Source organism: Mus musculus, chromosome 11 (genome assembly GCF_000001635.26).
Source record: "Mus musculus strain C57BL/6J chromosome 11, GRCm38.p6 C57BL/6J".
NCBI lineage: Eukaryota > Metazoa > Chordata > Mammalia > Rodentia > Muridae > Mus > Mus musculus.
The window spans coordinates 113,340,443-113,366,157 of record NC_000077.6 but is presented as its reverse complement, the minus strand read 5'-3'; the positions used below and the strand labels follow the sequence as shown (position 1 = coordinate 113,366,157).

General features: G+C 48.3%; 1 protein-coding gene and 1 long non-coding RNA gene across 32 annotated transcripts in view; one reads left to right on the top strand and one right to left on the bottom strand.

Moving 5' to 3' along the window:
• Positions 1-25,715, top strand: part of Slc39a11 (solute carrier family 39 (metal ion transporter), member 11) — a 405,350-nt gene that overhangs the window by 284,043 nt on the left and 95,592 nt on the right. The gene's annotated exons all lie outside the window — the stretch shown is intronic.
• Gm51926 lies at positions 4,500-25,428 on the bottom strand. The gene is made up of 3 exons (XR_003949793.1): positions 24,699-25,428; positions 12,080-12,219; positions 4,500-11,651 (listed from the first exon to the last, which is right to left on the bottom strand). It is a non-coding gene; the product is annotated as a predicted gene, 51926 (long non-coding RNA).

The window sequence follows — 25,715 nt, the reverse complement described above, 5'->3', positions numbered from 1 at the left end:
TTTGAAAAGGTCTCTTCTTTTAACACCATCCTTTATGGTTTATTAAAAATTTAGGTGCATCTTTTGACATTCTCCAAGTCTCTGGGTTTTCAGATAGACTTTCCACAGTGACTTAATGGATAATTGATTTTTTTTTGAAGTTTTTGTCTTTGCTGCTTCAGTTTTGTACATCCTGAGAATGACACTCTGTTTTAAAAAAAAAAATGCACTGTAATGTGGAAAGAAGCAAGAGAGCTTATTAATGGGTGGCCTGGCTCTGGAGTGTTCTGTAGTGTGACCACACACCTGAGGGCATTGGTACTTACCCAAGGCACTTGAGTTAATGTGTAAAACCTACATGTGTGGACAGATGAATCCCTGAGACTCCAAGCTTCTCCATCTTCCAGGACTTCACTTAAATTGTGGACCTTTGTTAGCTACCGTCACCGCTGTGACAAAACACCAGAGAGAAATCAAGTTAAAGGGGAAAAAAGGTTACCTTGGCTCATGAGTTTAGTCATCCGGTTCCAATGCTTTGGGAGGAGGCAAGGCAGAGCGTCCTGACAGCAGGGGTGTGTGGGGTCTCCCTTTGATGTGGCAGTGCACCATTGTATACTCAGCTGCTGAAATCTGTGTGCTTTCCTGTTAAATGGGGCATCTTTCCGAAAGGTCACCACCGTGTTCTTTTATCAGCCCAGTATCACAGCATATACTGGAGCCCCAACCCAGTCCATGGCGACTCCATACTCTAGCACCAGGAAAGGCAGGTACATTCGCTCCCACCTCCATTCCAGGAGAGCAGGGGCTAGTCAAGAGCTGAGAGTTCAGTTGTCTTTCTGTGTTGGCTGCCAGGTGGGCTAAGGGCAGATATTTTTGGTGCGTACATGAGTGGGTGTGGGTGTGGTGTTGCACACATGAGCATGAATTGGAGGCTGGAGGATGATGTCCAGTGTCTTCCTCTATCACCCTTCACTTTACTCTTTGAGGCCGGCTCTCTCACTAGGCCTTGAGGCTCAGTGATGAGGCTAAACTGGCTGACCTGTACAAGCCGCAGGGATCCACTCATGTCCTCCTGCCCGGATCGGGCACTGCAGTGTGTGCTGCCACACTCAACTCGTCATATGGATTCTGGGAGTGAATGGCAGGCCCTCTGCCTTCACCCGGGAGGCTGATTATGGAGACCCATAGCGGAGCCTGCACAACTAATTTTCTCATCCCCTCTCCTTACAGTCAAGAGCCGAGTTCATTTGACAGTTGTTGCTGTGATCTAGAGACCCGGGGGCTGCTGTTTGTGTCTTCAGGACAGCACAGCAGTTGATTTTAATTATTTAGCTTGTCATCATTGCTGGTTTCTAATAATGGCATTGAAAGGAATGCTCGGGATTTGAGTCAGAAGTGATTTTAGTTTCAGGGAACTCAAGAACAAATTTAGAAAACAAAATATTAATGCCGGCTGGCTGTTCCTGAGGGCTATAACTAATTTTTATTTTCTTCATGGTTTTATCAGATTTAGACCCAAACTTCCCTATGAAAAACTACCCTTACTTGTGATGAGATAAAAGTGGGTTTAGGGAAGGGGATGTCCCCATGTGAGTTAGCCACTTCAGGATCCCTGAGTCTCAACATGCCCACCATTACGTAGAGAAAGAAATTACACAGCAGGGCTAGCCTGGTGTCATCATGTGGTGGAAGTAAAGGGGAAATTAGGCATTTATGACAGAGAAGGATCTTATTTGGGCTAGCCTGGTGTTCTTGCATTGTGGAGCAAGGATAAGAACTCTCTGGGGTCGTGTGTGTGTGTGTGTGTGTGTGTGTGTGTGTATAACCTCACTCCCAAGGGCTCTATCCTGATGACGTAATGACCTCCTCAAAGCTGTCTACTAACACCAACATTTGTGTTAAAAATACGATAAAGGGCTGTATTAGTTAACTACAGCTGCTTTAACAACTTTTTACTAACATGATGACGTTAAAAACAAACAAACAAACAAACAAAGCCAGAAGATCAGACTTATTCTCCTACAGTCGTGGAAGTCAAAGCTCTTAAATCCGTTCTTAAGTTGTTGACAAGGTTCTGATTTGCAGGAGACTCCAGGGCGGATCTGGGACATCCATGTCCTGTTCCTTGCAGCTTCTTCAGGTTTCTGCATGGCTGTCACTCTTATGTCCTGTGGCTGTGTGTGTTCAATCTCCCCCCTGCCGAGTTCTTGTTTGAACCTTTGCCGACTGCACGCAGAGCCTCTGCGGGTAGCTCAGGACAACGGGAATCTGATCGGTCTCTCCTGCCTAGAGGGCCGTTTTCGTGGGCTTAAGCGTTAGAACTCAGATGGTTCTGTAGTCCGCATTTGCTGAGCCACAGAAACCTAAGCAGTCGGTGCAATGCTGGCCAGAGCCAATGAGCTCCAGTCTTCCAGGGTTTTCCTCTTCCCTGGCACTCCCTTGAGCTCTGTCTTCTTCCTTTCCCATCCCCAGGCTGCTTCTGTTTGGCCACCGCCACTGCCACCCTCGCTGGGTGCACACTGCCACTTATTCACTGTGCCTTATCCAGTGAGAGGGTGGGTGAGATTCAAAAGGTATTGACTGGGCTTGCTCACACTCTCTCTATCTCTGTCTCTCTCTCTCTCTCCTACTCCCTCCCTCCCTCTCTCTGTCTTTCTGCCTCTGTCTGACTGTCTGTCTTTCTCTCTTCTGTATATGTGCACACACGTGTGCAAGTGTGTGCATAGTGAGGGTACCGTGGGGGTGTTGCTGTATTGGTCACGTGTATGCCACTGTTACTTCAGTACCTCACAGACTCCACTTAAGTAAGGATTTTGGGCTCAGGGGGAAGAACATTTTGTTTTGGCCCACTATGGATTTAGTCCGTCACAGTGGCAGAAGGCATAGCAAATGGCACCTTGGTCTTTGACAGAGGTGACAGGACCCCGAGATGAGGTACAGGCAACTCCTCCCCTCCACACACACACATGTGCACATATATGCCTTACTTCTAAGCCTCACCTTCCCAAACAGTGGTACCAGCAGAGACCAAGCATCCAAAACATGAGCCCATTTCAGGCTTCAACCATAGCAGCTCCCATCTCAATCCTGTGGACGCCCCTCACCCCCCCGCTTCTCTATTCAAATCACCACTCTCAGTGACCAAAAAGATGCTCATGGCAAATGGACTCTTGGCTCTCTTTTACCTAATACTGAAGGTAACAAGATAATCAACTGTTTCCTATCCTTCCCGGGGACCTCATCATACAACATTCTCCCACATGAAATTATCACCACGTCCAATACCCACATCCTCCCCGTCCTGTAGAGAAACCACATGCCTAGCAGCAGTGGTTTCCCACCTCTGCGCTCCCTTCCACCTCGATCTCCTCTGTACTCTGTCCTCCCACAGACTGCACCCTGCACTGCGCATGCGGCCTGCTGCAGCTACTTTCTTTCACTTGGCTTGTTTGTCATTTTTCTTGTACCACATTTATGTTGGTCTCTGCTTCTCCTTTAAGCCCAGAACATTCTTCATTCTGGGATGTGAGGTGGGTGGTTGCCACCCATGGCTCTGCATCTGGAGACCCACCTCTGGATTACAGGGTGGTTCCACCAAGTGCAGAACGCCCACTTGGATATGGACCCCAGCCAGAGGGCTGGACACTGAATCCAAAAGAGAAGGGGCTGAGCCCCAGCGTTTCTCTCTCCCTGCTTCCTAATTGAGGGTGCAGTGAGGTCAGCTGCCTCCCATGCCCATCTCCATGGCTTCCCTGCCCTGGAGGACTGTATCCCCTCCAACCTTGAGCTGAAATAGACTCTGAAGTGGCTTTGTCATAGGAACAAGAGAAGCGGCATCCATGTGGACAAGTGTCGCTGGGCCTGTATTCCTCAGCTCCTGGGCGCTCAGCTTTCTTCTGCCATTTTCAGTTTGAGTAGGAATATGGTGGACATGGTCTGATGCTATCATACCTTGGGGCGGAACTGCTGGGTCCCAGGGAAACCTTTTCATTCTTTTAAGTCCATGAATTCTTGTTTTACTTTTTATTTGGGGGGATGATATTTTTTCCCAGTCACCTCCGAGAAGGGGAAGGTTCCCCCCTGGGTACCAACCCACCCTGGCCCCTCAAGTCACAGCACCACTGGCTACATCCTCTCCCACTGAGGCCAGACAGACGAGGCCGTTAGACAGTTAAGAGGAACAGGATCCACAGGCAGGCAAACAAGAGTCAGGGTAAGATTCTCGCTCCAGCTGTTGGGGGACCCGCATGAAGACCAAGCTGCACATCTGCTACAGATGTGCGGGATGCCTCTGTCCAGCCCATGATGCTCTTTGGTTGGTGGTTCAGTCTCTGGGTGCCTCCAAGGGTATACAGGTTAGTTGACTCTGATGGTCTTCCTATGGAGAACCTGTCCCATCCATGTCCTTGTTTCCTTTTTTAAACTCCTCCCACTTTGTTCTCTACCACCAGCCATATATGTTCTTAGTGTATTGTAATTGAGGACTGATCACAGCTCCACTCAAGGAAGTATTAGTGGGGTGTTCATGAATCCTGCTCTTTAAAGAGTACTGATCAGTTTTGGGTTGAGATTTTTATTGGACCACCCGAAAGTCAGGATTCTATTGATCATAGCATAAGGCACAGGCTTCTGTGTGCTTCAGATATGGTCTTCATGCGTAGCAAGGGTGGCTTTGGAGGGCCAGCACTCAGAACAAGATGGGGGGGGTGTACCGCTTGCAAGAGGCCGGTAGTTACAGAGAAAAGCATGGTGTGTCTCATTTTCCTGGGGCAAAGGCTGGGCAGAACACTCTATTATTAGGTACGGATTTTCCCAGGAAAAACATGGTGTAATCACTGCTAAGTGACATTCTGTTTCTGGACATTGGGTGTCGTTCTCAGCAATCAGTGATACAGGCTCAGCCAGCAGGTCATCGCCACACATAACCTTGAATTATCAAGGACAGTTGTCTTAGTTCAGGTTTCATTGCTGTGAAGAGACACCATGACCAAGGCAACTCACATAAAAGAACACCATTTAATTGGGGCTGGCTTACAGCATCAGAGGTTCAGTCCATTATCATCATGGTGTATAGTAGTGTGCAGGCAGACATGGTGATGGAGGAGCTCAGAGTTCTACATCTTGTTCCAAAGGCAGCCAGAAGGAGATTGAATCCACATTGGGCACTAGGACAGCTCAAAGCCCACCCCTACAGTGACACACTTCCTCCAACAAGGCCACACACTCCCGTGGGCCAAGCATTCAAACACAAGAATCTATGGGGGCCATACCCATTCAAACCACCACAATAATAAAAGGTATTTACTCAGGTCTTGGAAATATCCATGACAATGTTTAGATATCTGTCCTCTTAAATGGCACAGAGATGCAGAAGTTCAGAGATGGAGCCTAGGGCCACACAGCAACCACTAAGGTGGAGCTGGCTATCACTCAGCTTGTTTTCCTCCTGCCTGCTCTTGGCCTCTTTTCAACTGATAAGTGGTGAAACATCTCAGCTATTTCCAAAAAGTTCAGGGAACACGTTTTTCTTTTTTATTTTATTATTATTTTTTTAACGGCACGAAATGTCAGCGTCTGTGACACCAGCCGGGTATGTTGGCAGACGTCTCGCTGCAGATGCCCTGGGCTCTGATCAGCAACAGGCTTAGGCTGGGCAACCTGGATGGGAGACCTCTTCCATAGCCAGGGCTGTCCCCAAGGGAGCTCTGCAGAAGGTTGCAGAAGGAGTGCCCCAGAAGTATACCCTCCACGCACCCACCACCAGCAGGCAAGGCTTAGACTTTAGAATCGGTAAGGCCTGGACTTAGCTCTAGAAGCCACCAGCTGTCTTATTAGCCATGTGACTTTGGGTAAGGGCATGAGCATCTCAGAGTTGGCAGATGTAAATTGGTGATAACAGCAGTTCACTATGAAGCCAGTTAACAGCTATTGCAATAGGCGGGCCACCTGCTGTGTAGCCCAATGTAAGGTAGAGCACAGCAGAGCCTGCTGAACATGAGTTCCTTTGCTCCCCTCCTCCTCCTTCCTCTTTCTCCTCCCTCCTCCTGTGCTCCTCCTCCCCCTCCCCCCTCCTCCTCTGGGATACCTTAGTTCAGTCCTTAAGGATCTTCTAGTTCCAGTCAGGTGACCTCCAAGGGGGACAGCTCAGAGCACTTTAATTCTCATCTCCAGCAGGTGACTTCAAGGTTCCTCTCATTTACTCCAGGAGTTTGAAAACACTGTAATATTCTCCTTTAATTATCTGCACCTCAGTGGGGAAAATGACATTATAATTAGCACGGGCCCCTGTATGGGATGACATTTTGCTTAACAGATCGTGTTCCTGGGTGCGTGCAGTAGCAGAAGCTGAGAGCACACTTTCAAATTGCGCTGTTGGGTGTGAGCATAAGCCCTGGCGTGAACTCCCACAGTGGGAAGTTGCCGCTCCAGGGTCCCTGCGTGATCCCATGTGCACGTGCCAGGCAAGCCGGGGTGCCCACCACCCTTGCCAAGGGCTGTGGACACACAGGACCTCAGAGCCCTGCTTCCTGGCTGTCTTAGGTAGGGTTTCATTGCCATGAACAGACACTACAACCAAGGTCACTCTTATAAGGACAACATTTCACTGGGGTTGGCTTACAGGTTCAGAGGTTCAGTCCATTATCATCATGGCAGGAATCATGGCAGCGTCCAGGCAGACTTGGTGCTGGGCGAGCCAGAGTTCTACATTTTGATCCGAAGGCAGTCAGGAGGGGACTCTCTTCCTCACTGAGCAGAGCTTGTGCACTAGGAGACCTTAAAGCCCACCTACATAGTGACATACTTCCTCCAACAAGGCCACACCTCCTAACAGTGTCACTTCCCATGGGGCAAGCACATTCAAACCACCACACTGGCCAAAGCCACAGTCTAAGGCTGCACTTGCATTTGGGTTAAAATAAAGACTAGTTTCCACATTGACACGGTCATTCTCCTACGTCTTATGTAAGGTGAAGAGAAGAGTTAAAGCAATACAGTTGGAAGGCAGTTTCTGTATTGCTTTGCCAAGTTTCTGGTTAACATCATGCTGTCTTGCTGCCATGACCAGAATACAGCTTAAATAGGAACTTCTTAGTTTGGCTATTGATTTGTTTATTTATTGAAAAACAATTTTTTTTTGAGACAAGGTCTCACTCTATACCCTGAGATAGCCTGGCAACCACTCTGTAACCCAGGCTGGCCTGAAACTATGGCAATCCTCCTGCCTCAGGGTCTCAGGTACTAGCATGTGAGCCACTATGCCCAGCTTAAGCAAGAGGATCCCTGGAGTTTGGTGGCCAGCCAGTGTAGCTAAATCCAGGAGCTTCAGGTTCAGTAAGTGACCCTGTCTCAAAAAATAGGACGAAGAGCAATTGAGCATGTCCCGACTTCTGGTTTCTATGCTCATACATGCACATGTACATGTGCACTTGTACAAATGTGTGCATATATACACACATGAGCACACACATACCTAGGCACATAAAACTCATCCTGAAGCCAAGCTCAACCTTGAGCCTGGGTCCCCCTGAGTGCTAGAGTTGCAGGTGTGTGCGACCACACTTAGTTTATGTGACGCTGGAGATCGACCCCAGGGTCTTCTGCTTGTACGACAGGCACTCTACCAGTCGTGCTGAACCTCTGGCCCGGTTCTGTTTTACTCTTGAACGGAGACCAGACATGGGTTCCGACAGCTTGTCCAGGAAAATTGGTACATGCTGAGTCATGCTGTCCAATGCTGGGCTAAGGCAGCTCCAAGACTGAGAAAGCTCTCCTCCTGCTTCTCTTCCTGATCTGCCTCCTCCTCTTCCTACTTTTGCCACTCTTCTTCCTCCTGCTCCTCCTCCTACAATTCCTACTCCTTCTCCTCCTCCCACTCCTCCTCCCAATTCTTATCTTGCTCCTGCCCCCGCCCCCTGCTCCTTCTGCTCCTCCTCTCCCCTTTCTTTCTCCTGCTCTTCCTGCTGCTCCTCCTCTTGCTCCTCCTCTTCCCATTCCTCTTCCTGGTCTTCTTCCTACTTTCAAATAGACATTTGCCCATTCTCCAGGCCAACACATTACAATGGGTCCACGTCATCTTATGCCCGCCTGAGAATCTAAGCCCTTTGAGTCAGGTTTTGAGGATGGGAATCCTGTCTTATGGAAATCACTGTGACATTTACTCTCAGGCCTTTGCTAGGATCGTCGCTCCGCTTGTCACCCACTGCTACGATGTAAGACATTTATGGAACAATATATTTTCTAGGAATGCTTTGCCTCTCCTGCGAAAGCAATTTATGTATTGTGTCTCTCTTCTGGTCGTTGGCTGCCAGGGAGGCTAAGGCCTGTATTTCCTTGATAACAGTGACATATGTTCTTAGGATCTGAACTATTATTCTCTCGTCTTGCAACCAATCATCATATCACACTTTAATCAGTTTCAAAGGAGCAGGGTTTTTTTTTTCATTAGTTGCCACAATTTTATTCCCATATTGCCATTTCGTTTCCCAAGCACCGATTATGCTTCTGATCCAGATGTGTGCCCTGAAGATGCTTATTCTGGTGATGCACGAGAAGAGAGGGAGCAACCTTTGCAGTGCTCTCTGAATACCTGCAGAGTGAGGCCGGCACACACATGTGTCTCGGGGATGCAGCGCAGGAGGCCGGAGAGATGGCTCAAGGCTTAAGAGCATGTATTCTTGCAGAGGACCTGGGTTCAACCCTCCAGCAGCTCACAATCATTCACAACTCCAGTCTGATGGGATCTGACACCCTCTTCAGACCTCCAAGGGAACCTGATATTCATATGGCACACATCCATAGATGAGCAAAACACGCATGCAATGCAATAAAATGAAGAAATCTTTAAAAAACATATAGAAGAGTACAATGTGAATTGTTAAACTCTCTGATAGCCATATATAGGAAAGATGTGGATATGCATATATATATATACACACACACACATATGTATGTGATTTATTATAAAATACTCCCTAGGGTATAAACTTTAAAAATAAAAGAGGCCAAAGGCAAATGGAATTTATTTACAAAATACACTTCATCTAATGTAGCCACACTATTACCATTTCAACTTGGACCCCATATAAAACTTGGAACGAACGAGCTTTCCGTCTCTCAGAAGAAACAAAGCTTACTCACATATCCATTTCAACATTGCAGAAAATGGCGGCAGTGACACAAACCCTTCATCCCAGCTCACAGGAGGTGGAGGCAGGTGGATCTCTGGTAGTTCAATGCTAGCCTGGTCTGCATAGCTGGTTCTAGGACATCCATAGCTACATAATGAGAGTCCCTGTCTTAAAAGAAACAAATCAACATTGTATAGAGTGGATGGATCATCATAGGAAGTCATCACGGTCAAGGCAAAAGCCTTGAGAGCAAGAATGTGTTGTTGTTATTTGTTTTCTGTTGTCTTTGAAGACGAGGCAGTTAAAAAGTCATTTTGACTGCTGGAAGTACTGCTTTTTGGAATAGAGCTATAACTTGGTGCTAGAGCTCTTGCCTGGCATGCACAAAGATTTGGTTCCATCCCCACTGTGGGAGAAACAAAACAGAGCAAATGGGAACAGGAAAGAGTCATCCCTTATCACTGGTGGCATTAGCTATGTGGGAGCATGCCTGTCACTGTAGAGGGGAGGTTAGTCATGTCTGTCCCCATAGAGGGGAGGCTAGTTATTTTTCTCCTTGCTTGTCAGAAGCAAGTTAAAGGAGGAAGGTTGATTTGGGCTGAGAACTTAAAGAATACAGCCCATCATGGTGAGGAAGGCAGGGTGGTGGGTGGGGTCACATGCACTCCACAGTCAGGAAGCAGAGGGAGGTGACGATTGGTGCCTATCCATCTTTCTCCTTTTTATTCAGTTCAGGACCCCAGCGCATGGAATAGTGCCATTGATATTCAGGGCAAGTCTTCTGTACCTATTTACATGTTTTGTGACATATGTCACAGATACGCCCAGAGGTTTGTTTCCATGGTGACTCTAAATCTCATCAAGTTGACAAGATCAACCATTACAAGGGGCTTAGAGGGGACACCATGAGCACCCTACACAAAAGGGAAGATCAAGGGCACTGTCTGGGTCCCAGATGGCTCCCTCTCGTCTCACGGCGCTGATCTGCCTCTGGGAGGTGGGGGAGTCTGTGTCAGGGTGTCCTTTTCTGACAGATCCTTCCCCATCACCTCTCTGCTGGTGATCCTCCCTGGGGAAGGCTGTGGTGGGTGGGGTCATGAGATACATATCAGACCTGATGGTCCCTAGAGAAGCCACACAGAAGACCAACCTTACAGGCCACTCCCATCACTTTGTTACAACACTATAATAGTGTCAGTGAGCAGACATTTCAGAGTCCCCCATGGGTGGTTCCCCCTAGTTCAGAGATGACCTTGGCAAGAGTGTGGCTCGCTTTACCCTAAATGGAGCTGTGGTTTTTCTTGAAGAATGGCTCGTGAAAACACTCAGCACCTTTGCTGGCTTTAGGTTCCCCAAGCAGCCACCCCCTTCACCACCCCAGGCTTCCAGTCCCCTTCCCTGTCCCGCCCTAGGAGGCTTGCTAATTTGTTCCCAAGCCACAGCAGATAACAAGTTTAATCAATTGATAACGTTCAGGGTTCATGCTCTGTAGCGTCCCAGCTGATTGCTATTCATGTGTGCTAATCTTAATGCACATTAATTATGCATTTAATAAGTCCTTGTTTCTTCTGTTTGCCTGCATTCCCTGGATGGCTTTTATGGTGTGGGCTTGAGAACAATGAGACTGCTACTTGTGTTCTACAAATAACAATTAACCGAGGGCGGATCCTCAAATGGAAATTCCATTTTCTCTTCCCATCTCAGATGAAAAACAATTGAGTAAAAATGACAAATGGACCTGATGCTTCTAGGTCTGTCCCCTGCTCTGTCATGTGTTCCCTCTTCAGGGGCCGTGACCTGCCTGCCCATGGAGTCCCCTTGTCAGCACAGATGTGTCTTAACCCGGCTTGAGTAGCTCCCGTTGCTTCGTGCTCCTCCCTTTTCTTGTAGACATGGCCTCTAGGTCTGAGATGTGAACTCAGTATTGCAGCTTGAGAGAGAAGTCTCCCTCCATAGACAGACCCAGGGTATAGAGAATCTCTAGATGAGCCTTGAGTGGAGCCTTCCAAACCCCCTCAGAGAGAGTCATGATGAACCTAAGCTCCCAGAAACACCTGGATCACCATGCCATTTTGAACCAGCTGCCCAATGGTGGCTCTCTTGTTGAGCAAATAGAGAACCCTCTGGCCTGTGTGTTTTAGATGTTGACCTGACCAATTGTGAATGCTATACTTCATTCAGTCTTCTCCCAGTCTGTGATTCTGGGAGCTGGGAGCCTTTGGGACTACCTACCCATCTGATTCCCTTTGTCCCGGGCCTATGCTGAAGCCTGTTATGTCTGGTTGTCTTCAAATGACTAGGGCTCTGTGACCTGACTCCCTCCCTCTCTGTCTTAGTCCCTTTCTCACCACCTGGGTGAAATATCAAGATAAAAGCAAAAGGGAGGAAGATTACGTTGGCTCGAAGTTTGCAGGTGCAGTCCGTCATGGTGGATGTCGGCAGGAAGTTGAGATAGTGACATCACATCTGTGTCCAGGAAGTAGAGAGCACTGAGAATCAGTTCTCTTCCGACTTTCTCCTTTTCCTGCAGTCTGGGATCCAAGCCTGTGTAATAAGGGCACCCATGTTTAGGGTGGGTCTTCCATCACCAGTTAACGCAATCCAGAAACTCAGTCACAGAGATTTACCTTCTGGATAATTCTAGAACTTGTCAAGCTGACAATCAATACTAACCATCACTCCCACCCTCTCCACTGATGACTGTATTAATGTTTACAGATGACTCTAGGTGGTGGGATCTTTGCAGCCCATTGCAATGACTCAGGCTATCCCCCACCCCCACTCCCTGCCATGCCGCCCCTTCTTATTCATGTCAGCCACACATGCACATGTTGTAAGTGAATCAGAGAGATGACTCTGTAAGTTACTCTACTCAGGAATTCCCAGACAAGGTGAGACATTTCAGTTCCTTGTTGTGACAAAGTACTTGATGAAACCGACTTCAAGAAGGAAGGATTGATTATTTTGCTCACAGTTTGAGGTTACAGCCCATGACGGTGGTGAAGGTACAGCTGTAGGGATGTGGGACAGGTGGTCACGTTGCATCCACAGTAAGGAAGCATGAAGTGATGAACACTGGTCTTCAGCGGTGCTGACTTCTTCACAGGCATGCCTAAAAGACAAGATGGTCTAAGGAGTCCCTCACTGGTGTGGAAGCCTGTTGTCTTACTCAGGGTTTCTATTCCTGCACAAACATCATGACCAAGAAGCAAGTTGGGGAGGAAAGGGTTTATTCAGCTGACACTTCCACGTTGCTGTTCATCACCAAAGGAAGTCAGGACTGGAACTCAAGCAGGTCAGGAAGCAGGAGCTGATGCAGAGGCCATGGAGGGATGTTACTTACTGGCTTGCTTCCCCTGCCTTGCTCAGCCTGTTCTCTTATAGAACCCAAGACCACCAGCCATGGGATGGCACCACCCACAAGGGGCCCTCCTCCCTTGATCACTAATTGAGAAAATGCCTTACAGCTGGATCTCATGGAGGCATTTCCTCAAGGGAGGCTCCTTTCTCTGTGATAACTCCAACTGTGTCAAGTTGACACACAAACCCAACCAGTACAGCTGTCTCCTGGTCTAGATGACGTAAAGCTAACAATCGCTACTCACTGTCATAGGGAGGGGTCCTGAATAGATCCATACAGTTGCAGGATGACTGAAAACTGTAATTGCCTGTACTCCCTGAGATTTGGGGATTTTATTTGAATGATAACAAACCAGACCATCAGAATTCTTCAATCCCAATGATGGGACAGAGTTTGGACTCAGACTCTGTAGTGTGTGTCTTCTTGAGAAATAGCCTTGTGTGGTGTGAATGGCGTGCAAGAACAGCCCTCAAGTAGAGATGGCCACGGCTGTGAAGGAAGGGGCATAATTCCAAGCTCCAGCCTGGCCCCAGCTTTGCAGATGCTGTAAGGGCAGCTATGGTCATGGGTGTGAGGTGGTTTGAAATCCTCAATAAAGGATTGAGATGGATGGTGGCTTTCTGGGTTATGAGATGCAACACCTGAACCTATCCCATGTCGGCTCCTTCTGTTTCCCAGTTCCTTCAGCCGCTCAGCTCACTCCTCTGGTCTCCATGAAGACTCAGAGCTGCCACCTCTCAAGAGTTTGCTCACTCATACCTCTTCTTTATACTCTTAGACATTCTTCGTGGCCCAGGGACGGAGCCCACAGTAAAAAAACAAACACTCAGAATCCTGTTTTCTGAGGCAAATGAGGTCTTCTTAAATATCAACACCGCAATAGAGGTGTCTTCTCTCTTCCTTTAATCAAACTCCTTTCTCCAGGTTTAGCAATCTGCTAAGTCATGGTGACAGTAACATCTTGGCTTTCCTTCTGTGCCCTGCTCTCTAGGGTCCGCCTCCACTTCTTCCCCCCCCCCCCCCCCCCCGCTTGAGGCCATGTAGGGCTTTTGCATTAGGAATGGTTGAGTCACTGTGTCCTCCAGGGAATAAGCCAAAGCATGCACATAAGGAACTTGAGGGGATAGAGTCTGGGTGCATGTGGTCTGGGGAAATACTTGGGGAGACACACCTTCCCTAGCCTCCCTGGGCTCTGCATTGTGAGGTGTGGGTCAGTGGCTCTTCCCCATCCTGCTTTGTCCTGGAGGACTGGGGCAAGTGCTGGTTTTTCACCTTCTGGTAATTCTGAAGAGTGCCCTGTTGCTTGGAGACAGGGATGGTGCCTGAAGTGAAGATAAGGTTGTCAAGGAAACCAAGCCACAAATTCCCTTGTTTGTCTTCGGGTTGCCGGACTGAAGAGTAAAGAATCTTTACTCTGACAACTGGAAGATGCCTCCCGTTCTGTGTGTGTCTAGCGGATTGATGGGTTGTTCAACACACAGCCCAGCTGGTCCCCAAGTTGACAAACACGGCATCGAGTTCTGACTCACTATTTCTGTTGGAGCGCACTTTCCAGTGTAGACAGAGTCAGGCGGCCGTTTCCATCTGGACTTTTCTCAGCCACACCATCGTACAAATGAACCTCCTTGAATCCTGACTCTGTGTGTAATCCCTCGTCTTTTTCCGCTGTTGAGATTTCCCTCTTGGTGCAGCCCTGTTGGGATCCCCCTCTTTTCTGTTTTCCACCTCCAGATGGATTTACATGCCTGGGATAGCACTCTTCACACACCTAGACGCCTGCCTCTCAGCCCTGGCATTACAGGGTTCAGAGAAAGTGTGCCCCTTCAGCTTTAAGGAGATCCTTTGTGAAGCTTCAAAAAGAAAAGAAAACAACGAACAAACAAACAAACAAACAAGCAAACGCCAAATCCTCTCATCTGCCCTAGCCTACTGTCCTAGTATACCAAACACAGTGGGGGTGACATCCAGGAGAATAAACCCCAAGTGTGTGTGCATGTGTTTGTGTGTGTGTCTGTCTTGCCTCCGTGGCTTTATATTCTTTGCTCTCTGTGGTTCACCTCTTCTTTCCCTCCCACCCAAGGGTCCCTCAGCAGTTAGCATCATGGGTTTTCTGAGCCCCCCTGTCCCTGCCCCTCACTTCTCTCCTACCTCGCAGAACATCCATCCATGAGTGACCACACAGAACACAGTCAACTTCTGCCCCTCTGACATGTCCAGGGCTGCTTTGGAGAAGTAGCAGGATTGCTCAGCCAAGTCGGGGGTAACTTGAAACACAGCATGGGAAGCACACGGCTGCTGGCCGATGTGGGGATGAGGGTGTCGGAGGAGCAGGGAGGAGAGAACTCGGGTAGGGGTGTGAGTAGTATGGGTCCTGAGGGGGTAGGACACTGAGGTACATCAGATGCCCCCAATGCAAAGGTTTCTAATTAAAAGGGAGAAAACAAAGGGGTCTCCTCTCCAGGGACCCAAGACACAGACTCTAAATACCTGGCTAAGTGTCTCTGCCAAGTTGTCCTTCAGACATGCCTTTTCTGTCCCCATCATCTGTGTCCCATTGTCCTTCAGACATGCCTTTTCTGTCCCCACCATCTGTGTCCCATTGCAGATAATGTCCTGATCTTCACTCAGGTGTTCTGGGCTAGAACACCTTACTGTTGTCATGGTGCCTCCACCATCTGTCACTACCCTCCATTTTTATCAAATACCAAGCATACTGGTCCTACTTCACCACATCCACTCTCCAGTCTCTTCTGGCCCGCTGCCTTGTCTCAATAGCCCCGCCCAAACACCCTGCACTCTGTCCCCAGACTAAATTCTTTTACATTTTTTTTTGATATTTCATTTTAATCCTATGTGTATAGGTGGTTTTGCCCTCTTGTATGTATGTACACTGTGTGCATGCAGTGCCCATAAAGGCCAGAAGAGGGCATCGGATCATCTGAAACTGGAGATGCAGATGGTTGTGAGGCACCATGTAGGTACTAGTCACAGAACCCAGGTCCAATGGGTGAGCACCGGTGATCTTAGCCACTGGGCAATCTCTCCAGTCCCCAACCTCATTTCTTAAAAGAGAAATCTTTTTTTTTTTCCTGCTGATCACCACCTCTCAGAGGAAAGAAGAAACAGTATTTCAAATTCTGACACCTCACCTCTTAGCTCCCGTGCCCTTGATCTCTTCTGGTCCGCTTGCCTGGAGACATATTATTTGAGATTTCCCCATCGGCGTAGGAAAGTCCTGATGTCTCTGTACATTCAACAACACCTGGCATTGTCTGTGTTTTCCTAGTGTGCGCGATATGCATTCAGGTAGTTTTGACTTGATTTCCGTGATAATAATAGAGAATAGTTCCTATGTTAGGTACCACAGACCCTCATGGATCTCTGCCTGAACACATGCAACCTCTCCCACAATTCCTGGGTGCACGTTACAATAGCATATAACATGTAGTCACAGATCCGCAGACTCTTGATGTGATTCCTCTTCCAGAGACTCACCCCGCCCCAGGGGAGGAGGAGAGTGACCTCTGGCTTGTTTAGAAGCAGGATCTGAATCCTTCCCTAGAGGGAGTGTGGACTGTATAGACCTGGAGAACTTGGATTCCCTTGTGCTTTTGTTTTACATGGAGAGCTCCCAGAGCATCAAATAATCCTTCCTGCACCCAACGGCTTGGCACTCTCTCCTCCTCCCTCCTTCCTTACCCAGAATCCCATGCATGCACTTCTAAGTTCAGAGATTGCCACGTTCTTCAGCCTTTCATTCATCTTCTGGGGGATGCGGGGGGCGGGGGGGGGGCACCCTTGCTTTTTCATGCGTGTTATGAAGTCCTCTGTGACAACTTCAGGAAGTCAGACTCTGGCCAATGTGGATGAAGTGGCACTTGTGTGACATTAGCCAACCTGGAGGCCCAGAATGGACAAAGTGGCACTTGTGTGACATTAGCAATCCTGGAAGTTTCTGGGCTCTCTGATTAGACATGACCACTTGCCTCTGAGCTGCAGCCTCAGTGCTCCCCACTGGCATGTCTTAGTCGGGGAATCTGCTGTCTAAGAATGACTTTAAGAATGCACGGAGGCGGAAGTGATTTAAGGACTGAAATGGAGTTCAGGAAGCTACCCCGTGACTTGGAGGTGGTGGGAAGGAGGCAGGTGAAAAGGACGTACAGGCCCATGTGCAGCTCAGGGACACCTCTCTGACCGTGTTCTTCACTTTAAAGACAGCAGGGTTTGTGTTTGACTGCTGTGGACGAAGGATGGTGGAGAGACAGATGCTCAATGTTTGTCACACGGAAAGTAGGGAGGAAGCACAACCATTTGCTTCAGAGCTCACTCTTTGCTGTTTACCTCCAAGTTCTCTGGTCTGAGAAAAGGGAGCAGGAAGCAAGGGGACCCATGCCCCAAAGCTGAGCAACTTAGAAACACTTCCCTGGAACTCTGATTGTGTTAATGTGGTTTTCTTCCATGGACAGGATTTTTTTCAAGGTCTTGGAGGCTGTACATCTGAAGTGAAGGATTAGACAGATGTTCCCTTCAGGTGGTAGGTACTGAGTTAACCATTCCTTTCAGGTCTGCATTAGTTACTATTCATGTTGTAACAAAATACCTGAAGAAAGGGCTTAAGGAAGGAAGTTTATTCTGGATTGCAGTTCAAAGGCACCCAGTCCCAGCTTGCAGTTCAAAAGGAATCATTTCTGGCTTGCAGTTCAAAGGGACCCAATCCTGTCTTGAACTTCATAGGTACCCAGTCCTGGCTTGCAGTTCAAAGTGACCCAGTCCTGGCTTGCAGTTCAAAGGGACCTAGTCCTGTCTTGAAGTTTAAAGGGACCCAGTCCTGGCTTGAATTTCAAAGGGACCCAGTCCTGGCTTACAGTTCAGAGGGACTCAGTCCATTATTGGCAGGGGAGATGTGGTGGCTAGAGCTGGAGACAGCTGGTCACATTGCATCTAAAGTCAAGAAGCAGAGTAAATAGGAAGTGGGGATAATCTATAAAACCCGAGGGTCCAGCCACAAGACCCCACCTCATCCATGAAGGCTCCACAATCTTCCCAAGCGCAATCATCTGGGGAAACATCCATTGAAAACACAGCACGGTCTTTCTCCGCGGCTTGTAAGTGGATATATTTTCCCCATGATTCTTGACATTGTTTTTCTTCTATATCTATCTGGGACGTTTTTTCATTGCTCTGTATTTAAGATTTATTTTTTAATATTTGATTATGAGTATGTGTGTCTGTGTGTGGGGGCAGTTGCCTATCAGAGCCAGAAGAGGGCATCGGATCACCCTGGAGCTGGAATCACAGGTTGTGCTGGGACCTGAACCTGGGTCCTCAGCAGGAGCAGTTTTCAGTCTTAACCATTGGCACATCTCTGACAGCCCCAACATTTCCCTTTTTATGAGGACATTGAGCATAGACTAAGAACCCACTTGCAAGTTAGGCTAAGCTGAGCCTTGGGATTCCTCCTGCCTCTGCTTCCCCATCACTAGGATGACAAGTGCATGCCACCATGCCTGGCTACTTACATGGGTTCTGGGGAGCCACTTCAGTTCTTCATGCTTCTATGGCAACTACTTTGCCAACCGAACCCTCTCCTCAGCCCCCAAAATGTATTTAATACACCAAGAATTAGTTCATCTTGAATGAAGTGACATTAAATGTGACCAGAGCACTTATGACAGTGTATGGTTAGGCAAAAATAATGTCACAGGAGTTTCTGACTTTTTAATAAAGACATCAGAGTTCATGTAATTTATTCAGTATGAATAAACACACACTAATGTGCACGCACGCACACGCACTGCGCTCTGTTCTACTTCACCCTTGTGATCACCCAACTCACTTCTGCTTCCTGGGTGCGGGGAAGAGAGAAGAGAGAGAGTGAGAGTGAGTGATGGTGGCTCACAGACCATGTACTTCCAGCTCAGAGAAATAATCACAAAAGCTTGTCATGGAAGTATGCCGGATGCATATGGCTTTTGCTCCATGGCAAAGTCAAGAAGATTCAAGTAAAAGAAGAAACCACAAATTAAGTCACTTTCAGAAGGAAGTATTTTTTGGCTCGGGACTGTGTAAAACTGTTCAGGTTGGCCTTGGCTGTATGGGCTATGGGCACAGCCACCATCTATTGATAAGCTGTGTGTGTGTGTGTGTGTGTGTGTGTGTGTGAGAGAGAGAGAGAGAGAGAGAGAGAGAGAGAGAGAGACCGACCCCAGGATCTGCCAGGGCCAACTGCACATTCAATGTCAGGAACCTTCCAGGTCAGAAAATGGTCTTGAGCAAGCTGTTTTCTTCCCCCCTGGGCACTGAGCCTGGAAAAACGTATTTGCATGCTTATTAGTGGATTAGAAGTAAATCTTGCTTTTGAATAAAGACCCGTTCTTCATATCTCTCCACTTAAGCTGGTCCTGGGCTGTGGTGTATGAAATCTAATCTGCAGTACCCGGAAATGGTTATTTATCGAATGCTCTCCTACAGCCATTAGGTTCTCTGGAGCGGTGGTTGGGAAATGATAGATTTCTGCGACTCTGGCTCCCGTAGAGCTCTGGTTTATATATTCTACCTCTGCCTGCATGGCCAGCTCTGAGGGAGGGGATTAGAAGCCCCTAACTGCAATTGGCAGAAGCCCTCTACATTAGCCTGCACCATTCAACAGCCCCAGTACCTGACTTAATATGCTGGCTTTGTGCTTGGAGGTAATTTGCGAATACTCTTCAAGCAACTGTGCCTCTTGTGTATCTGCTTTTACAAATATTCCCTTCTAATTAAGAAAGGGAATTGGGTGTACTCTTGCTGGGGCAGCTTTTCCCTTTTCCTGGCAGGAGAATGGGTGCTGGGAGGAGGAACAACAAAAAAGTCATGTGCATACACACACATACAGAGACATATACACACAGACACGCAGATGTTCACACACAGAGACATACACACAGACACGGGAGCACATGCACACACACAGACATACATGCACACACACACACAGACATAGACATGCACACACAGACACACAGATGCTCACACACAGACATACATGCACACACACATACACAGACATGCACACACAGACACACAGATGCTCACATACAGAGACACAGACACAGGAGCACAGGCACACACACAGACATACATGCACACACACACACAGACATGCACACACAGACACACAGATGTGCACACACAGAGACATACACACAGACACAGGAGCACAGGCACACACACACACACACACACACACAGACATACATGCACATATACACATACACAGGCATATGCACATAGACATACAGATGCTCACACACAGAGACATACACACAGACACAGAAGCACATGACACACAGACATACACACACACACAGAGACAAATAGAAACACAGATGTGCACACACAGAGAGATATACACACAGAGACATACACAGACACAGGAGCACACACATACACACACATACACACAGGCATACACACACACATACACAGACACACATACACACAGATGTGCACATTCACAGATGTTCACACACAGATATTCACAGAAGCACATGTGTGCGCACACACACCCCCCTCCCTGATCCCACCAATGATTATCAAAGCTGACCCTTGAAGCTCATTCTTCTAGAATACACTGCAAGTGGTGTTTCCCATCCCCCCTTTCCAACTACTGGGATTGCCGAGTTTAAATCCACTCTGAAGACAGTGGAAATGCAATACTCTATACAACTGGGCAACTAACTACCTTCAAGGATCGTTTGGGCAAATGGTGCTGAATGAACCACGGGGGACTTTACCTAATCCCCGTCATGACTTCCCAGCTTTGTTAGACGCTGGCCACAAACACAGAAACTCTGACACATGAGACTCTCTTCTCAGTGAAAGACACCAGAGATAGGCCGTCCCTTGCTATCGTGTAGTGCTGATAAGTACACTACACGATGTTTTGGGGGCACACAAACACCTTTATGTTTTAAAGGGGCATGTGCCTTTAAGGTTACCTCATGGTTCAAGCAGGAAGGCTTGTCCTCGATTGCCTTGCCTTCTGGAGGTTAAGAAAAGGCTGGGATGGATTTTGGAAGGCACCATCATCCTTCGTCCCACAAAGCAGTCTCTCGGAACTCATCCTCCTACCTGAGCTCTGGGAAGGGGCCCTCACTCCATGTCACACCTCCAGAGGAGCCACAGAGTGGAGGTTAGGAGGGTTCTGGCTCAGCCAATCTCAAGGGCACTTTGGAGAGTTAAGCTATGGAATATGGCTCAGTATATGGTAGAGCAAGGTCTAGTCTCCAGCACCATAATGAAGGAATTAACCTGTTCGAAGTTACACGTCTCTCTTTAAAATGAAACAAACGTATTTCTGTCTTACTCTGGCCAGTGACCTGGGGTGTGTGTGTGTTGTTGTTGTTGTTGTTGTTGTTTATTCTGAAACAGCAGGCTTCCTCTGTCCTGTTAATACCATATGGAAGCCATTACCTCCCTGTGAGTCTTTGCATCCGGCTCTGTACCTGGGGTGCACTTTTCTCATGTATTTCTTCTGGAACCTTCTGAATTCCAAAGGTTTCTTCTTGCCCATTCTCCTAGGTCTCCCTCTGTGGTCCTGATGATTTCATTCACAGATACAAATACGTCCCTAGGCTGACTGCAGGGCCACCTCATTTCAAGGCCAGGATCTATTTCATCAAGCAGTGTGTGGTCTGATTTACTTTGGGAGCCTGGGGTAAGCAAGAGGTGGGCCATTTGTACGCCCCTTTGATTTCCTACCTCATGTCCTAAGTCCTCAGGGTTGGGGAAGGAGAGGAGAGAACTTGGGGGAGAACTTTAAGAGATGTTTTGGCTTTGAGAGCCTTTGCCTTCGGGAGTGGACATATGCTGACATCATGGGTCTGAGCTAGTTAGGAGCAGGATGGGTTCCTGACAAAAGAGATGGCCTTGCCTCTCCAGCCATCCCTGTCAGAATCTGCTCTTAGGCTCCTTGCCTCCCACTCTGGGAGAATACAAGATGTCCTTCATCAGGAGTCGGTCCTCTGGCCATGGGCTTCTCAGCCTCTGAAACTGCAAGAAGCAAATTGTTTTGCTTTCTAAAATGACCCAGTTTCTGGCGTCCCTGCTATAGCAGCACAACATAGTCAAAAAACAAGTATCAAACACCTTCCCCGAATGGTACAGTTGTGACTTCATGTCCTCAAGGTAGCAAATTGTCAAGTGGTCCCCCTCCCCCACGCCCGCCCATAGGACCTAGGTTTAAGGGCACTTCAAAACATCCATGTGAGAGCATCCTCAGGGTAAGTAGGATTCCCTTCAATAGGGGTGCTAAGGCTCAGTTCTTCCCCCAGTCATCCTTTCCGTATGGATCGTATTAGAGTCAGGTTGTCCTCAGAGAAGGACCTCTCAGGGTAAGACTAGATTTATGAGGTGTATGTCTAAGTGACCTTCCAAAAAGTCATTGACCTTTTGCCCAACTAGGGCTGCCTGCTATCTCCAAATGGCCAGCCCTCACCACCTCTTACCTCTCACTCTGCCTGGGAGGCATTTCCATAGCAACCTGAGCATCTATCCTGAAGGGGCTGCAAGTCGGCAAGTTCCTCAGGCTCACCCAAGTGCTGCCTCGGGTGCCTCACTGTGCTTGCTCTCTCTGTCAGCTGGGGAGTGGTAGCATCCGGGAGGGACAGGGAGCAGACACCTCCCACCCAAGCAGCTCTGCTCCAGGGAAGAGTCTGTGATGACAGAAATGTTCAGATCCGCACTGTCACACAGGGTGGTCCCACAGGGTGGTCCCACAGGGTGGATGCGGACCACCCTCTGCTGTGGGGCACTTGAAATGTGGTGGTGTCGCTGGCGATGTAATCCAGCTTCATTTCACATCATTTAAATTTAAATAGCCACTTGTGGCCACCGCATTAGCCGTGTAGTGAGGCTCGAGAGTAAAGAACGGGGAGAGGTCATGGCAGCAGGTTTCCTCACCGACAGCTCTGAGACCAGAAAACCCCAGCGAACGTCTTGCTCTGTTTGCCTGGACGCCATCTTCATGGCTTCCTAAGCTGTAAAGAGGTGGCATTGTGGATGGCTGGTCTAACTGGCAGGTCACAAAGCCAGGTTAGGGAGATAGATGCTAACTTTTATCTTATTTTAGTGTAGTGTGTGTGTGTGTGTGTGTGTGTGTGTGTGTTTGCATTCTGCAGCTGGGTACATGTGTGTACAGGTACATGTGTGTGTGCAGGTACATGTGTGTGCAGATACATATGTGTACAAGTGCATGTGTATGTGCAGTGGAGTGTGTATGTGTGCAGGCGCATGTATGTGTAGGAGCATGTGCTTGTGTGTGCTTAGATCACAGTTGCACTTCAGAATCTCAGTCACTCTGTAGAGGCAACTGGTATCTTAGAGCATGAAATTCTTGTCATGATATTCAAGCCACCTTAGATTTTGTCACTTTAAAGTATATAGCCCTACAGTGTGGGGTATTAGCCAGGATTTGTTGGTTAGAGTCAGTTCTGGAGGCTGCACTAATATGCAGTTTCTGTAAATAAAGGCGTAATCGAGACAATTAAAGGCAGAGTGTCAGGCCCCTAGGACCCCTGAGAGGATGGCTCCAAATCCACACTAACACAGTAACAGAGGTGAACAGTGTGTGTGTATGTATGTGTGTATGTGTGTGTGGGGGTGTAGTTTATGTCACGGTGACAAAACACCCTGATAGAATAGATTTCATCTAGCTCGCAGTTTGAAAGACATAGCCTGTCATAGCAAGGAAGGTATGGTAGAGTTCCTTGCTGTGGCATCCTGTAGCTAGGCCTCCTTTCCGTCCTGGTGGACTGGGATGCTGAGAGAGCCAGCCGGTAGCCCTGAAGCTCTGCTAGGGTCTGGCTACTGCGTCACGTGTCTACAAGCCTCCAACCTTCTAACAACTGCACCCCAAGCTGAGGACAGAGCACTCAAGCGGGAGCACGTGAGCCATTGCATTTTCAAACCATAACCCAGCTTCTTCAAAGGGCTGACATCAGAGTGACTCAGAAACAAAGCCATTCTGCCACTGTGTCATTATACTGAACGTCCAGTTCTGGAAGAAAACATTGGCTTGGCCCAGTCCAGGGAAATTGTAGAGGCTGATGGAAGGGCAGAGAATCTCAACTAATGATCCCATTAGTACTGCATAAGACAGAGATAGGGCGTTGCCAAGAGAAAACAGGACAAAAGAGGGGTACTGGACACAGGAAGACAGCCCCCTAAAACACACACACACACCCTCTATAAATAGAGCCAAGGGGTTTGAACACACACAGGACGGAGTTACCTGAATAAACCTGGCATTCATCTGTCACTGTGATTTTCATCAATGAATCACCAAATAAGAAAGTTCATCATAGGAAGGGGGCTGACGGGGTGAGTTTGTTTCTCCAAGTAGCCCACTTTACAGATCGAGGAACTCGGCGCTTGTCCAAGGCTAAGCACAGCAGCAATGGAGCAGAGACGGGTATCTCGACTGCAGAACCGCGTTTCGCATCCTGCCTGTCTACAGATGCTTGTACGTTTCTCAAAAGCACGGCACAGCCCTGTACTATCCGCTCTAGGGAGGCCGAGGCAGAAAGATTGCTATGGGTTTGAAGTCAGCCTGCGCTACACAGTGAAACCCTATCTCCAAAGGCAGGAGGACAATGACAAAGCCCATTAGCCATCTGCACAGTTGACCGTTGCTGTGGTAATCTCTCAGATGCATTTCTGGTCGGCGGCATCTAACCCGAAGCCCTAGGTGACAAGTCATCCCGACTCAAAGTCATTTTCCTCTCTGCTCTGACCTCATACCACGGCCAGAATATCCAAGAGCTGACGGCAAAGACTCTTAAGCCAGACCGTGGGAAAGGGTTTCAAGGACGGAGCCCTAATGGTGCCCAGCTGCTTGCCTTCTGTCAGAAATGATCTCCAAACTCAGAATGAACCTGGAGAGCAGCTTTCATATAATAATAGCTTTAGCCTGTCAATGGAGGCACATGCCTTTAATCTCAGTACTCAGGAGGCAGAGGCAGGCAGATCTCCGAGTTCAAGGCCAGCCTGGTCTACAAAATGAGCTCCCAGGGCAGCTAGGGATACACATTGAAATCCTATCTAAACAAATCAACCAACCAACCAACCAACCAACAGTCTTAGTTAGGGTTTTACTGCTGTGAATAGACACCATGACCAAGGCAACTCTTATAAAGGACAACATTTAACCATCAGACAAACAAACCAATAATAGTTTTGGAATTTCTTACCTCAGATGAAACGGCAAATTCGGAGGGAGGAAAGCCAAGGCGGTTTCTTCAATGGCCACTGTGTTGCGGGCACAGCTGCTCTCCCACCCCCATCACTAGACAGCTTTGTCAGTAGCCTTTTATCACGGGTGCAGTTTTATAGCCTCTTGATATAAGCCTTTCCTTCAGAAACAATATGTTTGCAGCAAAATTAGGCTTTTGCATCTCACAGCATCTGCTGCACTCACTCATCACGTGGAGCCGGCTGAGTCCAAGGCTTGAGCAGTGTGTTCTCCTGCCCCAGAGGGCTAGCCATGAGCTCTGGGTGGGAAAATGAGGGCGGGGGAAGCCCGAGTCTCATAGACGAGGAGGAAGGAGATGGGATGTCATCTTCACTGAAAGGCAATCCCTGCCTACCTTAACCAGCCTCCCTCCGAATGGGCCTATGAAGAGTCGACCAGGCTGGCACAGGTTTGAGTTAGATACATGATACCTCTGCATTTCCATTTCTTCCTCTGGATGTCCGGACAGTAATAGTTACACCTGCCTTGTGGGTCAGTAGTGCACATTAGGCAAGGCCATGCGCATCTCGCACCTGATGCTTAGGAAAGGCTTGGTAAGTGGAGCTGCTGGCATTGTGATGTGCGCACCTACACCCAACCCTCCCTTTACCCAGCCTTCCTTTATTCCCTGTGGTGAGCAGCACCTCCCTTGGAAGTGTCTCATCTTTTAAAGCCCATCTCATGCTGCCCTCTTTTGGACCAGTTCCACTTCCATGGGAGACGGAGGATTGAGAGCTACTCCACCCACGAGTGCTTCCGGAGGGGCGGGTTCCCCCTTGTGCTCAGAAAAGCCTCATTCTGCACATGTGGACACCGAGCCTTGAAGTTCCCTGTTCCTCCACCTGCTCTGCACTTTCTAGGCACATCCTTAGTCTCCTCCTCCTCCTCCTCCTCCTCCTCCCCCTCCTCCTCCTCCTCCTCCTCCTCCTCCTCCTCCTCTTCTTCTTCTTCTTCTTCTTCTTCTTCTTCTTCTTCT